General features: G+C 44.6%; 1 protein-coding gene and 1 long non-coding RNA gene across 3 annotated transcripts in view; one reads left to right on the forward strand and one right to left on the reverse strand.

Annotated features, from left to right (window-relative positions):
- LOC144827953 (fucolectin-like) overlaps positions 1-14,487 on the forward strand; it is a 294,181-nt gene that overhangs the window by 184,277 nt on the left and 95,417 nt on the right. The window lies entirely within an intron of this gene.
- The window catches only part of LOC144827050 (uncharacterized), a 49,018-nt gene continuing 46,440 nt past the window's right edge, over positions 11,910-14,487 (reverse strand). For both annotated transcript variants that reach the window (XR_013609995.1, XR_013609994.1), the window contains 2 exons: positions 14,123-14,269; positions 11,910-12,290 (listed from right to left, as the gene is read on the reverse strand). This is a non-coding gene — a long non-coding RNA (uncharacterized LOC144827050). The remainder of the gene's footprint in view (positions 12,291-14,122; positions 14,270-14,487) is intronic.

A 14,487-nucleotide genomic window follows, 5' to 3' on the forward strand; every position in this document is an offset into this window, starting at 1 on the left:
ACCCATGGTTAGCGTTGGCACCTCGGCGAGAATTATCGAGTCCGCGGACATTGAACCCTGGTCCCGGGCTGATCTCTGCTTCAGGGTCTGCCGCTTCTAACCAGTGAGCCACACTTCCCCCCTAGCAGTTCATGTGTTAGTACCTAGGTCATTTCATGAGTACCTGGGGAGTGACTGGATAATTACAGTGCTGCAAGGACAGTGCATGCTGATTTTATATCTGTTTGGGTTTTGTCAGAGTGATTGGATAAGTACATGATGCTGGATGGGTGATTGGAGGAGTGCATGGGTAGTGACAGAGGGATTGTTGAGTGCATGGGTACTGTCTGGGTAATTGAAGGAGTGAATCAGTAGTGTGTAGGTGGTTATAGGTCTGCATGGGAAGTGCTCAGGGGATTGTAGCTGTGCATGTGTTAGTGCCTGGGCCATTGCATAAGTACACGGGTACTGACTGGATGATTAGAGTAAGGCAAGTAGAGTGCATAATCAATTTATAAGTGCTTGGGTTTTGGCGGAGTGATTGGAATAAGTACATGCTGGTGACTTGGTAATTGATGGAGTGCATGGGTAGTGACAAGGAGATGGCTGGACTGTATGAGTAGTCCTCACGGGATTGTAGCATTTCATGTGTTACTTCCTGGGTCATTGCATGAGTACATGGGTAGTGACTGGATGATTAGAGTGCTGCAAGGACAGTGCATGGTGACTTTATAAGTGTGTAGGGTTTGGCAGAGTGATTGGATAAGTTCATGATGCTGGATGGATGATTAGAGGAGTGCGTGAGTATTGACAAGGATATGGCTGGACTGCATCAGTAGTGCTTAGAGGATTGTAGCAGTGCATGTGTTAGTGCCTGGGTCATTGCATGAGTACATGGATACTGACTGGATGATTAGAGTACTGCAAGGAGAGTGCATAATGAATTATTAAGTGCTTGGGTTTTGGCGGAGTGATTGGATAAGTAAATGGTGGTAACTGGTTGATTGGAGGAGTGCATGGGTAAGGACAGCGTGATGGCTGTACTGCGTTAGTAGTTCTCAAATGATTGTAGCAGTGCATGTGTTAGTGCCTGGGTCGTTGCATGAGTACTTGGGTACTGATTAGACGATTAGATTACTCCAAGAAGAGTGCATGGTGAATGTATAGGTGCTTGGAATTTGGCAGCGTGATTAGATAAGTGCATGGTGCTGGCTGGGTGATTCTAGGCGTGCATGGGTAGTGACAGGGCGATAGATGGACTCCATGGGAATTGCTCAGGGGATTTTAGCAGTGCTTGAGTTAGTGCTTGGGTCATTGCATAAGTGCATTCGTAGTGACAGGATTATTAGAGTGCTGCAAGGAGAGTGTATTGTGAATTTATAAGTGCTTTGATTATTGCAGAGTCATTGGATAAGTACATGGTGCTGACTGGGTGATTGGAGGAGCGCATATGCAGTGACAGGGAGATGGCTTTACTGCATGGGTAGTGCTCAGGGCATTGTGACAGTGCATAAGTTAGTGCCTTTGACATTGAATGAATTCATGGCTAGTAACTGGATGATTAGAATAATGCAAGGAGATAGCATGGTACATTTATAAGTGCTTGGATTTTGGCAGAGTTATTGGATAGTACATGGTGGTGACTTGGTGATTGGAGGAGTGCATGAGTAATGACAAGGAAATGCCTAGACTGCATGAATAGTGCTCAGGGGATTGTAGCAGTGCATGTGTTAGTGCCTGAGTCATTGCAGGAGTACATGGGTACTGACAGGAAGATTACAGTACTGCAAGGAGAGTGCATGGTGATTTTATAACTGCTTGGGTTTTGGCAGAGTGATTGAATAAGTGCATGATGCTGGGTGTGTGATTGGAGGAGTGCATGGGTAGTGACAGAGGGATTGTTGAGTGCATGGGTACTACCTGGGCAATTGGAGGAGTGAATCAGTAGTGTGTAGGTGGTTAGATGTCTGCATATGAAGTGCTCAGGGGATTGTAGCAGTGCATGTGTTAGTGCTTGGGCCATTGCATAAGTACATGGTGCTGGCTGGGTAATTGGAAGAGTACATGGGGAATGACAGGGCGACAGCTGAACTGCATGGGTAGTGCTTAGAGGATTGTAGCAGTGCATGATTTAGTCATGGGTCATTGCATGAGTGCATGGGTAGTAAGAGGATGATTAGAGTGTTGCAAAGAAGGTATATGGTGAATTTATAAGTGCTTAGGTTTTGGGGAAGTGATTGGATAAGTACATGGGTACTGACTAGAAGATGCAAGTACTGCAAGGAGATAGCAGGGTGAATTTATAAGTGCTTGGATTTTGGCAGAGTAATTGGATAAGTACATGGTGCTGACTGGGTAATTGAAGGAGTGCATAGACAGTGACAGGGAGATGGCTGAACTGCATGGGTAGTGCTTAGGGGATTGTAGCATCACATGTGTTAGTGCCTGGCTCATTCCATGAGTACTTGGGTAGTGACTGGATGATTAGAGTGATGCAAGGACAGTGCATGGTGAATTTATGATTGATTGGGTTTTGTCAAAGTGAATTGATAAGTACAGGGTGCACGCTGCGTGATTGGAGAAGTGCATGGATAGTGACAGGGCGATGGTTTGACTGCGTGTGTACTACCTGGATATTTGGAGGAGTGAGGTCTGCATGGGTAGTGTTCAGGGGATTGTATCAGTGCATGTGCTAGTGCACGGGTCATTGCATGAGTACTTGGGTAGTGACTGGATGACTAGAGTGCTGCACAGACAGTGCATGCTGATTTTGTAACTGCTTGGGTTTTGGCAGGGTGATTGGATAAGCACATGATGCTGGATGGGTGATTGGAGGATTGCATGGGTTGTGACATAAGGATTGCTGCAGTATATGGGTACCTCCTGGGTAATTAGAGGAGTGAATCAGTAGTGTGTAGGTGAATAGAGGTCTGCATGGGTAGTGCACAGGGGATTGTAGCAGTGCATTTAGTGCCTGGGTCATTACATATGTATATGGGTTCTGACTAGATAATTAGAGTACTGAAAGGAGAGAGCATGATGAATTTCTAAGTGCTTATGTGAGAAGTTGGCCTGGCATATGCTGTCCGCTATTATAGTGGTCACCTAGTGTAGGAGAGTAGGATCTTCTTATTATGGTTACCCCCCACTTATTGCTGGTATTTCACTGTTTTTTTTAAACTTTAGTCTGGCTGGAGCCCTGCTAACCAGGACCCCAGCCTAGCTGCTTCCTCTCTAAATGGATTGCATGTACATTAGGTACACTCCAGTTTGGTTACTCGGGTACCCTCGTGAGTCCTTAGTATATGGTACCTTAGGTACCAAGGGCAGAGGTACCCCAGAGGCCTACCAGGGGCTGCAGCATGTATTATGCCATCCCTGGGAGGCCTTCCAAAATGGCACCACAGGTCTGCTACTGCAGCCTGGTTAAGGTGGTGCTTGCACCCCTTACTGACATATAGGCTACCTATATCTACCATTAAATACAAACACATATAAACCTATAAGTCACTCCTGTGGCAGGCATTAACAATCCTGAAGGCAGAGTGCTTGGTTTTGTGTGAGAGGGTGCCCATGCATGAGCAGGACCCCTCTGCAGCATTCGGAATCTATTCTCTGCAGCTGTTCTGTGATGTCACCAGACCATATACTCTTAAGTGCATTATAACCTCTCAGTAAATGCTAACTTTGGAATGGCTGTATCAAACATGTCGTGTTTGGTGTCAATCACTTTGAATTCCTACCCCCCTGCCAGTCCTTGCAGCCGGGGAAGAATTCCACCCTTCTAGAGGGAGAAGACATGTACACACATTTACCTAACTGGTAATAGTATAAAAGAGCCCCAGCCTCACAAAATCAATGATGCAGCCACAGACACAAGTCTGACCTCCTACTGCTGGACACAACTCTGGCAGGGAAGGCCTAGACAATAGGTTTGTTGTCACAGGGAGGTGTAACCACCTCCCCAGACAGGCTTTAGTGTATTGGGGCTCGGTGGGTACATTCAGTGAACACTTTTCAGATAGTGATGGGGGCACACTTGGTGTCCCTGTGCATATCCCAGTTCGAACCGGTTGCAGGGGCGCGCAGCCCCTGCTCTGGCATGAAACTGGTACAAAAGGGGGTGGTGATGGACGGAGCATCTGAACCAATCAAACACTCACACCCAGTCAACAGATCTGGGTTTAATACATCACCGTTCTTTAGCCCACTCTGCCACCCCAGTTCAGACATGGCCATATGCAAATCAGTCTGACCCTGTGGCTCAGGCGAACAGTCCAGCCCGAACTGCCAAGCCATGCCTTCCCTGGACCGGAAACAAGCTTCCTAGGACCGGTTTCTGGCCTTTCAATCCTCTTCAGCCAGGCTTGCTTGAATCCAGTGGCAAAGTGAGCAAGGGACTCACGTCTGAGCATACCCTGCCAACTTATGGCGGACAAAGCGGTACAAAAGAGGGTGGTGATGGACAGACCATCTGAACCAATCAAACACTCACACCCAGTCAACAGATCTGGGTTTAATCCCTCACCGTCCTTTTGCCCACTCTGCCACTCCCTTTCAGACATGGCCATATGCAAATCAGTCTGACCCCGTGCCTCATGGGAACAGTCCAGACCGAACTGCCAAACAATGACTTCCCTAGACCGGAAACAAGCTTCCTAGGACCGCTTTCTGGCATTTCAACCGTCTTCAGCCAGGCTTGCTTGAAACCAGTATCAAAGTGAGCAAGGGACTCACTTCTGCGCATACCCTGCCAACTTATGGCGAACAAAGCGGTACAAAAGGGGGTGGTGATGGACGGAGCATCTGAAGCAATCAAACACTCACACCCAGTCAACAGGTCTGGGTTTAATCCATCACCGCCCTTTAGCTCATTTTGCCAAACCAGCTCAGACATGGCCATATGCAAATCAGTCTGACCCTGTGCCTCATGGGAACAGTCCAGCCGGAACTGCCAAGCCATGCCTTCCCTGGACCGAAACAAGCTTCCTTGGACCGGTTTCTGGCATTTGAGCCGTCTTCAGCCAGACTTGCTTGAATCCAATGGCAAAGTGAGCAAGGGACTCACGTCTGAGCATACCCTGCCAACTTATGGCAAACAAAGCGGTTCAAAAGGGGGTGGTGATGGACGGAGCATCTAAACCAATCTTATACTCACACCCAGTCAACAGATCTGGGTTTAATCCAACACCGTTCTTTAGCCCACTCTGCAACCCCTGTTCAGACATGGCCATATGCTAATCAGTCTGACCCTGTGCCTCATGGGAACAGTCCAGCCCGAACTGCCAAGCCATGCCTTCCCTGACCGGAAACAAGCTTTCTAGGACCGGTTTCTGGCATTTCAGCCGTCTTCAGACAGGCTTGCTTGAATCCAGTAGCAAAGTGAGCAAGGGACTCACGTCTGAGCATACCCTGCCAACTTATGGCGAACAAAGTGGTTCAAAAGGGGGTGGTGATGGACGGAGCATCTTAACCAATCAAACACTCACACCCAGTCAACAGATCTGGGTTTATTCCATCACCGTTCTTTAGCCCACTCTGCCTCCCCAGTTCAGACATGGCCATATGCAAATCAGTCTGACCCTGTGTCTCATGGGAACAGTCCAGCCCGAACTGCCAAGCCATGCCTTCCCTGGACCGGAAACAAGCTTCCTGGGACCGTTTTCTGGCATTTCAGCCGTCTTCAGCCAGGCTTGCTTCAATCCAGTGGCAAAGTGAGCAAGGGACTCACGTTTGAGTTACCTTAGAGTGGACCCACCAGTCGACGGACCAGGGACCGAGAAGGGGCCTTAAGCAGAAATGCAAGAAGTGGGTTCATGGAACACTCGTGGAGTGTAGGCCTGCAATCTTCAGTGTAGATGGTGCTCGGGGCTTCGGCTATAAGTAACCCAATGCACAACTTCATGACGGTTGGGAAGTCAATGCAACAGCAAATGTGCACGGTGTCCATGGGTTCTGGTTGCACGTCACTCGTGAGGGCTGCGGATCTCAGCTTTGCTGGGGACTTGTGTCGGCCCCTAAAAAGTCTGGAAATCCTCTTCCTGTGTCGCAGATACTTTGGAGTCCATCAAGAGCTTCAGAAATGTAGACCAGCAAAATGCTTTGTTGGTGCCTGCTTGAGCAGGGAAGTCATTCCTTAATCCCAAGGGAGATTCTTATATCCTCTAATCTTTAGTAGAGCGTCGAACTTCCAGGATTCAGTTTCAGAGTTTCATCCAGGTTTCATCTAATGTCCTGGTACCAGAGTTCCCTTACTTATACTACTAAGAAAAGGGGTTGGGCATACTCTGGGGACCCACCTATGGGTGGGTCTGGAAAGAGGGTGGCTAAACCCATTTGCTTTGTCCAGTTTTGTGCCAGAGCAGGGGCTGGTAGCCCCTGCAACCTGTTTGAATGCGGCTATGCAAAGGGACACCAAATGTGCCCCCAGTGCTGACTTCAAAGCACTCTTAGAGTGCATCCACTCATCCCCAATACACACAAGCCTGTCTGGGAGGTGGTTATACCTCCCTGTGATAGGAAACCTATTGTCCAGGCCTCCCCTGCCGGAGTTTCATCCAGCAGCAGGAGGCCAGACTCATGTATGTGGCTGCAGCATCCATTGTGTGATGCCAGGACTGTTATGATATGTTATGCTAAAAGCACTTATAAAGCGCACGTTCACCGAGCGGTTCCATGGTGCTAAAGGCAGAGAGAAGAGTTTATGGAAAGCTTAGGTCACATGTTGTAGTCTTGAGCGAACAAAAAGGTCTTAAGCATCTTCCTAAATTGTCCATACGTTGGAGTCAGTCTAATCTCTTCCAGAACTGTGGACCTATAACAGCAAAACAAAGGACCCTAGCTTTTTGCGCTTAAAAGAGGGAGTAATCAGACGATTTTGGTGACAAGAGCATAAGGCCCGGGAAGGAGTATATCTTTGATTCTTTGCCCAAATAAAGGCGGGACTGCTGCCGGACAAAGCTTTAAAAATGGTACATCCCAGTTTGAAGGCACATCTTTTGTCAATAGGAAAGCCAGTGTATATTTTTCATTAAAGGTGTCACATGCTACCATTCCGGTTGAGAGAATATAAGTCTTGCAGCTTGGTTCTGAATCAGCTGGAGACATCTGAGTTGGTAAGCTGGGATGCCACAATAAAGAGAGTTGGCATAGTCCAATCGAGAAATCACTAATGCTAAGACAACCAGGATCAGCACCTCCCTAGAGAGGAACTCTTTTAAACAAGTACCGGTTAGACCAGTGTGTACATGTCTCTCCCTCTAGAAGGGTGGAATTCTACCCCCGCCACCAGGACTGGTGGGGGATAGAATTCCAAAGTGTTCGACACCAAACACAACATGTTTCCATGCAGCCATTCCAAAGTTAACATTTACAGCAAGGTTATGAAGCACTTAAGAGTATATGGTCTGGCTGCATCACAGAACAGCCTCAGAGAATAGGCTCTGAAAGCTGCGGAGGGCACCCTCTCACACAATACTCTGCCTTCAGGATTGATAAGGCCTGCCATACGAGTAACTGATGGGCTTATATGTGTCATTGATTAAAGGTAGATATTGGTAACCTATATCTTACTAATGGGTGCATGCACCACCTTACCCAGGCTGCGGTAGCAGACCTGTGGTACCATTTTGGAAGGCTTCCCAGGGGACGCTTAATACATGCTTCTGGGGTACCTATGCCATGAGTTCCTGGTGTACCATATACTAGGGACTCACAAGGGTAACCCAGTAACCAATCTGGAGTGTACCTAATGTGCATCAATTTAGAGAGGAAGCAGCTAGGCTGGGGTTCTGGATAGCAGGGCCCCAGCCAGATTAAAGTCGCAAAACTGTGAAACGCCAGCAAAACGTTGGGATAACCTTAGTAAGCAGATCCTACTCTCCTACAGCTTGGATTTTGGCTGAGTGATTTGATAAGTACATGGTGGTGAATGGGTGATTGGAGGAGTGCATAGGCAGTGACAGTGAAATGGCTGGACTGCATGGGTAGTGCTCAGGGGAATATTAGCAGTGCATGTGTTAGTACATGGGTGTTTCCATGAGTACATGGGTACTGACAGGAAGATTAGAGTACTGCAAGGTGAGTGCATGGTGAATTTATAAGTGCTTGGATAAGTACTTGGTGCTGGCTGGGTGATTGAAGGAGTGCATGGGTATTGACAGGGCGATGGCTGGTACTACCTTGGTAATTGGAGGAGTGAATCAGTAATGTGTAGGTGGTTAGAGGTTTGCATGGCTAGTGCACAGGGGATTGTAGCAGTACATTTTGCGCCTGGGTCATTGCATGAGTATATGGGTTCTGACTAGATGATTAGAGTACTGAAAGGAGAGAGCATGATGAATTTATAAGTGATTGGATTTTGGCAGAGTGATTGGATAAGTACATGGTGATGAATGGGTGGTTGCAGGAGTGCATAGGCAGTGACAGGGAAATGGCTGGGCTGTATGGGTAGTGCTCAGGAAATTGTAGCAGTGCATGTGTTAGTGCCTGGGTCATTCCTGGGTCATTCCATGAGTACATGTGTAATGACTGGTGAATTTATAAGTGCTTGGGTTTTGGTGGCTTATTGGATAAGTACATGGTGTTGGCTGGGGGATTGAAGGAGTGCATGGGTACTGACAGGGTGATGGCTGGACTGCATATGTACTACCTGGGTAATTGGAGGAGTGAATCAGTAGTGTGTAGGTGATTAGAGGACTGCATGGGTAGTGCTCAGGGTTTTGTAGCAGTACATGAGTCAGTTCATGGGTCATTGCATCAGTGCACGGGTAGTGACTGGATGATTTGAGTGCTGCTAGGAGAGTGCATGGTGAATTTATAAGTGCTTGTGTTTTGGTGGAGTTATTGGATAAGTTCACACTTGTCACATCAGGCCCCACCCCCTCCCTTCACCACTGTGCAAACGCTCACCCTGGCGGGTTTTAAGTTGGGGGATTAATTCCCCTTGAATCCTGAGGGTCCTTGGGGGTAAAGTAGCCCACCAGGTACCTCCAGTAAACACCACAGAGCTGCGTTTCAGAGAGGGGGTCCAAGGCCATGCCCCTTTTTACACCTTTCTGCAATGCAGCTCTGTGGCGCTTACTGGAGGTACCTGGGGTCTAAGTGGACCCAAGAGACCCTTAGGATTCAAGGGGACTTAATCCCCCAACTTTCAATGCACCAGAGGGCCCGTTTGCACACTGGTGAAGGGAGGGGGTGGGGCCTGATGTAACAAGTGTGAAAACATGCCCTGTGGTGCGTTTTAAGTTGGAGGATTAAGTCCCCTTGAATCCTGAGGGTCCCTGGGGCCCAACTAGCCCACCAGGTATCTCCAGTAAGCGCCACAGAGCTGCGCTGCAGAGAGGTGTTCCGAGGCCATGCACCTTTTTACACCACTCTGGTGAGCTAATTGGCCCCCAGGGACCCTCAGGATACAAGGGGACTTAATCCCCCAACGTAAAATGCATCACGGAGTGTGTTTGCACACTTGTCACATCAGGCATGCCCCCTGCCTTTACCACTGTGCAAACATGCCACGTGGCTTGTTTTAAGTTCGGGGATTAAGTCCCCCATAAATACTGAAGGGTCCCTGGGGTTCAACTAGCCCACCAGGTATCTCCAGTAAGTGCCATAGAGCTGTGTTGCAGAGATGTGTAAAAAAGGGCATGGCCTCAGAGCACCTCTCTGCCACGCAGCCCTGTGGCGCTTACTAGAGGTACATGGTGGGCTAGTTGGCTCCCGGGACCCTCAGGATTAAATGGGAATTAATCCCCCAACTTAAAATACACCACTGGGCGCGTTTGCATAGTCACGCAAGGAATGGGTGGGGAATAATGTGACAAGTGTGCAAACGCACCCTGTGCTGCATTTGTAGGTAGGAGATTAAGTCCCCTTGACTCCTAATGGTCCCTGGGGGCCAACTATCCAACCAGGAGCCTCCAGTAAGCGCCACAGGGCTGGGTTGCAGGGAGGTGGTCCAAGGCCATGCCCCTTTTTACATCTCACTGCAACGTAACTAGTTGGGCTAGTTGCCCCCCAGGGACCCTTAGGATTCAAGGGGACATAATCCCCCAACTTAAAACATGCCAAAGGACGTGTTTGTACACATGTCATATCAGGCACTGCCCCCTCCCTTCGCCACAGTGCAAACGCGCCCTGTGGTGCGTTTTAAGTTGAGGGATTAGTTCCCCTGAATCCTGAGTGCACCTAGGGTCCAACGAGCCCACCAGGAACCTCCAGTAAGCGCCACAGAGCTGCATTGCAGTGATGTGTAAAAAGGGGTGTGGCCTCGGACCACCTCTCTGCAACGCAGCTCTGTGGCGCGTCCTGGAGGTAAACCTGGGCGTAGGACTACACTACTTTCACGTAGTTTGCACAACTACGCGCTACGCGAATTGCATGTAGCACAGTGCAAAAACACATAGCGGGGATTTTTTGCTTGCTCGCGGTCCTCAACTTCAAGTTAGCGACCGCGAGTGAGCAAAATGACATCCCGGCTTGACTTTTTCCTTGTTTGCGATCAGAAGCATCATGTTGCTGATCGCGAGCATGGAAAATAAAGCTCCCAGCGAGATTCTCAACACGGGGAGGTCAGGTTTCTGATTGCGAGTGGTCGTGTATGCTCGCGATGAGAAACAACCAGTCCACATTGAGAAAACTGCAGCTTGAGTACAAATCTACTCGAGTGGCAGAAAACGACCGCATGCACTGTGCAAGATGCCGTTTGCAAAGATTGCACAGTGCGGACAAGCATCTGTCACTGTGCAATCAGTATGAACAGCATTTTTCCTACCGCACTACGCAGTTCGCGTAGCTATGTGTAGCTTGCCTAGTGCAAAGTGCGCTTTGCGTAGCTACGCATAGTGCTATTACATGAACTACGCCCAGGGTTACCTGGAGCCTGACACTATGGAGATTAACAAAGCTTTAGAAAAAGTGGTGAGTTAGAGTAAAAGCAATTCACAACCAACAACCTTACGGAATTCATTACAGTGGGTACAATCAAAACTGACATGTTCCATTGCATAAAAACACGTCATAGTGAGTATATCACCATATTTAGCAAGCATTATATTAATCATCACAAATTAGTCAATACTTTGTTAAGTGTGGAGGTTACACCTAGACTTACCCAAATGATTCCTCTTGACCTTGAATGCAAACTGGCTGAGCTCCATTGAACCGAACATTCATAAGATCCCATCTCTCTATGGGAAAGCATCTTCAAGCTAAATCTGTACAATTTCTTCTTGAGAATCTTTTCTGCAGAGATTTCATCCCACATTTCTTTCATCTATGACTTTTCGGATTTTGTAATATATGATGTGACATAGCAAGCAACAGCAATTGAGTTGTCTGCAACAAACTGAATATACATATTTGCATTCCACATTAAAAAAAATGACTGGATTATAGTCAATAATTTACTTTGAAGCTTCTGTTCTTACGTTGTATGTATTCTTTGGAGATTTCCGAGGTATTGTATATCTTACCAAAGCAAAAAGCTGTTCAATCTTCCCTTTGAAATTATAGATCGTGGGAATACAAAACAACATTTTGTATAAAACCTTCCTTTACATTTGTATTTCAGTAGGCAGTATTTTCCACATCTATAACTTTGAAACTGTGAAACTTGTTATCTCAAGCTATTATCTCCTTCTCTTGGGTTGGCCCATGTAACATGCTGTTGGATGAAAGATAAAACAGCCTTATCACTATCTTTTCCAAAAGTTGGTGCATCATTTATCCATAATAGAATGTGTATATGAGGAGCACCTCTTGCTCCGTACCCTTTGTGTCGAAAGAAATCAGTTACCGCTCTAGAAGGTGGAATTATTTTTTGCAGATAAATGACATCACAAGTTGAAACTTTTGGTAAAAATATCTGCAAACAATTGTGGGATACAAAGAACTGAATTTTCCAGCTGTCTTCACTTCAATATTCCTTATTTTTTAATTTGCTTCCACAAAGAAATCAAGTAAATCATCCCATGCATATTTAGCACAACTAAGAGTTAGAGAACCAAGTAGGTGTACCTAGGTTTCTATATATTGGTACCACATTGGCAAGCCATTGAATTCATTAAGTGACATTCCAAGTTTTCTTCCCTTTGTTCAACTTTCTCCATCAATTGTCTCGCAGAACGACTTTGTAGATGAATTCCTGTATCTGATATATGGTTCACTGCATATGAAAGTCTAGATACTCTCAAAGAGAAGATGAAATATATAGGGAATGCACTGCCAAAATCTTGAATCTTCACAGTTTAATGGTAATTACCGATATTGAGATGCTGGAATCTTTACAGGCTGATCATCAAATTGTCCACCAACTGCAGTTGGGAAGAGGTGTAGAAAACAAAGAGTTTCTAAATTTTTTCCTCATATACTCATGGGAGCTCTGTTTTTCTTCTTTCATTTGAAATATTTTAATAGCGTTACCAATGACTTCTTTTGAATGGAGAGAATGTATGTTGTAATGTTCATAAATCACTTCACATCTGGATTCCTCCACTTTTTCAATGTGGCCATCTTCAATGTATCTTTTTCTTCATCAATATTAACATTTTTATAATAAAATGATTCTGTACCAGGTATATTGTTGCATTGTGCACTTTACTAATATCTACTAACTGTTGCAAGATTATTTAACTTATTTGTTGGTACACGATGTAGTTGAATAACTACTGTCTCATTACCCTCTCTGTCTACACCAATAGTTTTGATATTTTTCATAAAATCTAAAGGTAAGTACACAACTCTTCCTTTGAGACCTTTTTATAAATATGTTGCTTATAGCCTACCTGTTTTAGGTTGCATACAGACTATTTCCTGAAATGGATGTACTGATTGAATAAGTATAGATTCATAAACATTTAAATCTTCTAGTTCTTTATGAATGGCTACCAACTCAAAGCTGTTATACACACCTCTAGCTGGCATTTTGTTTACTTCTAATTTGTTGTAAAAGTAGTGGCATATAACTTGATTAATGCACAAGTCAAATAGTTCTTCCGCAAATCAATAAGCAGAATTGTTGCCACTCATCACTGTTTTCTTTTTCACTTTTTAAATATAAATACTAATTTCTAGTTTGACTTTTGTAGTGACTGCATCAACATCAAACACAAATATTGTTTGGCTTTTCAGAGGAAACTGTGTTAAAATTTGTAATGTCTGCTGGAAGATTATCAGTACTAATAGCTCTATTTTCTTCTACTACAGACACATACATTAAGTCCCCATTTTATCTACATTCATCTTCAGAACCCAAACAAAATTAAACTGTACATAATCACAAACTTTCTGTACATCTGCTACCGTACCATGCAAAAGAGCTGTATTTATTTCACACTGCAGGAGTTTTTACATAGTAATGTCTCCTAACTATTATCAATACTACAGAGTGGAAGACAGCTAACATTCTTAAATTATGAAAAGTGCTGTGCTACTCTTTTCTTCAAAAACAAGCCAGAGTATGTCCCTGTAACTTGATATACTTCTTATTTTATTTTACATTGGTCTAGTCCTTGCAATATGTTAATCTAGTGTTTAACAATTTTATTAGCATATGCATGAATTTTTTTGAAATGTATCAATAGACTCCTGTAGAATACTACAAATCCTGCTACAATGCCACTTATATACAGAAGCCTGTGTACACATTCCTTGAACATTTTGAGCTATTACTTCTTCTACATTAAAAAAAGGCTCAGTGCTGAAAGTGTGTTTTCATTCAGGAGTAAAACATTTCCAAAATTTAGTTCTGCTAACCAGTCTTTTTTTATTACTTTTTTCCTTCATATACACCACTGTTTTATCCACTGTTCTCAATCTGTTCAATATTAAGATCAATCATTTGTGTTGCAACTCAAAAGCTTTATCAATGACACTTTCAATCTATTGCAGTGCTTATATGCTTCTCTTATACTTTTTTGAATTCTTTAATATGTTTTGAATTACTCTACTTCTGAATATTTTTCTTATATCTTTATGCTGTTTCTCCCTTCTTGTTACACAAGTTGTTGTTTTACAATTTGAATCTATTTGAACATGAGTAATCCTTTTTGTTTCTGACTTGTTGAATTGTACTTTTTCATTTCAACATTTTCTATCATTTTGGTTCTTCTTGATACTGTTTTAAGAAATTGTTTAGTTCTCTTACCAGAAGATTTTGTGTACCTCTACAATATTGTGTCCATCATCCAATTTCTTCTTTTCACTCGTTTTGAAGAAGTACTGTTTTATTAGCTCTTCTCTTTTCTTGTTTTCTTGTCATCATTAAGTCTTTTACTTTAAGTAAAGTAAATATCTGGAAAAAATGAAATGCTTTAATAGTTTGTTGTATGACTGAATCTTTTTAAATTGTTCATATTGCATTATCACTAACCAGTTGCTTAAATTAGACTGCCAGTGTCTCTGTTAACAATAGATAAGTAGGATGTCTCACTATGCACATTGTTAGAGCTGTCCATGGTTGAATGCCTGCCTGAAAAGTAGTATAATTTGGTATACCCTTACATTTTGAAC

This window comes from Lissotriton helveticus, chromosome 4_1 (assembly GCF_964261635.1).
Source record: "Lissotriton helveticus chromosome 4_1, aLisHel1.1, whole genome shotgun sequence".
NCBI lineage: Eukaryota > Metazoa > Chordata > Amphibia > Caudata > Salamandridae > Lissotriton > Lissotriton helveticus.